The sequence below is a fragment of the Gallinula chloropus genome (genome assembly GCF_964237585.1).
Source record: "Gallinula chloropus genome assembly, chromosome: 6".
NCBI classification, from domain to species: Eukaryota; Metazoa; Chordata; class Aves; order Gruiformes; family Rallidae; genus Gallinula; species Gallinula chloropus.
In genome coordinates this window covers 2,484,923-2,486,917 of record NC_140091.1, presented here as the reverse complement: position 1 = coordinate 2,486,917, position 1,995 = coordinate 2,484,923, and positions in this window count along the sequence as shown.

Here is a 1,995-nt window from a genome sequence, read left to right as displayed (position 1 = left end):
GTAGGGATTACTTCAGGATGGAGTAACTGTGAGTATGTAAAATCCTCTGACAGAGTGGAGTATCCATCACATATGGAGTAAGGAAATACAGCAGCATAAAAACTTTGAGACACAATAAAAATTAGCACTGTTTGGTAATACAGCTGACAGTCATAATGTAGTTGTGCTTTATAAAAGTTGGTTTCCCTAAACACACTCTTGTTTTCTAGAACATGTAACATGGTTACATCATGTGCTGGAACTGGTTCACAGAGGAAAAATCTACCTTGTTAAATGGATTAATGATTAAACATTCCTGTGGTTTTATGTGGGAAGTATAAAGGGCTGGGGTTCATGATTTTACTCTGCCACCTGATAATGGATTTGGTTCTTTTTTGTCACTTGATAATAATACTTGCTCTAAGTAATTACTGACTGATTTTATACTATTTTATATAAAATAAATTCTGCCTTTTCATGTGTGATAAATATGATTACTTGAGGAAAATGAAAGTTTGTCTTGGGTTCTTAACCATTAATAGCACTTAATTATTTCCAGGGTAGCTGAAATACAGAGACTGAAGTCCACCAAGCTTAGGCTGCAATAGCAATGAGATCCAGCTTCAAGGTATTAAAAATTTTCAGGCTATTATGTTTCTCTGGTTCCTCAAAATGTCTGTTAATGTGGGGAAAAACGATGACCGTGACCACTAGATGCTTGAAAAGTGCCTTGAGTTTTAAATAGACATTAAATGTATGTGACCTCATCTGCAAGGGCAGCAAGTAGTCTTGAAAAGCTATATTTATCTGCCAACAACTCTTGTACTCTGCTGTTACTCTGCTGTAATCGTACACTGGGCAAGTAAATGTCAGTTACAAAATGAGAGCTCTGCTAGAGGCTGGCTGGGATTTACACACTTTAGTAATCAGTGCTCAGGCAGGTTTCTGGTGATCCTTGTTTTCCTTTTCTTTTCCCCCCACCTCTTTAGCAAGTACAGCAGATACTGGGTTTTTTTTACTCTTGGAATTCTCTAAAAGATGTGGAAGTTGTGTTAAGGGGCCCCACAGATAGTGGTAGTTTCTAGCAAACACAAGTGAGCTCTGGCACTGTGTGGGTCCATCAGAAGTTGCTGTGAGATGCTCTACATGTACAGGAGACAGTGCAAAGAGAGCACTCTGTTATTTGTGTTTCTCTTGTATAAACCCCAAGACTTGGCAGCAATCCATATGGTACTCTGCCTTTTTGGAAAGAAATGGTTAAACTGGTTAAAATGGAAAGAAGTATTTAGCTGAGAAATCATTTGCACTTGAAAAGGCTTGAATTTGCTGCAGATAGGGTCTAGTTAAACATGACAGAGCAGAACCATTTCTTACATCAGCTAGCACCCCATGGTAGGTTCTGTTTTTCCTGCCCAGGAGGAGATGAGGACAGAGATCTCAGTTGTATCTGCAGAGCCTTTTCCCTAAGGTCATGTACCACCAAGGGACACAAATGTTGCAGCTCCTCTTATGGCTGAACACAGGCATTGGCTATGAGATGCTCTTCTTCAGTGGGAGGCCAAGTGTTGGTGACAGCTGTAATCTGAATGTCAGGAACTGCATCTTTTCTGTTGAGAACTAGAGCTCTAATAACGAAATGCAGCTTCTTCCCAGCTTTGCCAGCACTGCCCTTTCCAGACCTCCCTTCTGGGGCCGTCGGCAGGGCTTCCTTGCCTGTGTCAGGCAGGCACTCGAGGCCTGGGAGGGCCCGTGGTGCCATCCTGCTGCTGTCCCCTGCCAAGTGCCCGGCTGTGGTGATGCTCGGCGCTCACCGCGCCAGGACCGAGCACCTCCATCCTCTCCCACCGCAGCATCCGCAGCATCCCACGGCTCCTGGCGCGGACATCAGCGGATCGCCTCCACCTTCCCGCCGGTAAGTGCTTGGGCAGGGACGGCGGGCGGGATCCCTCCTGTCTCCGGGCCCGTCGGCGCCTTTAAGGGGCGGGCGGCGGGGCGGGAGCGGTGGCGGGGCCGGCG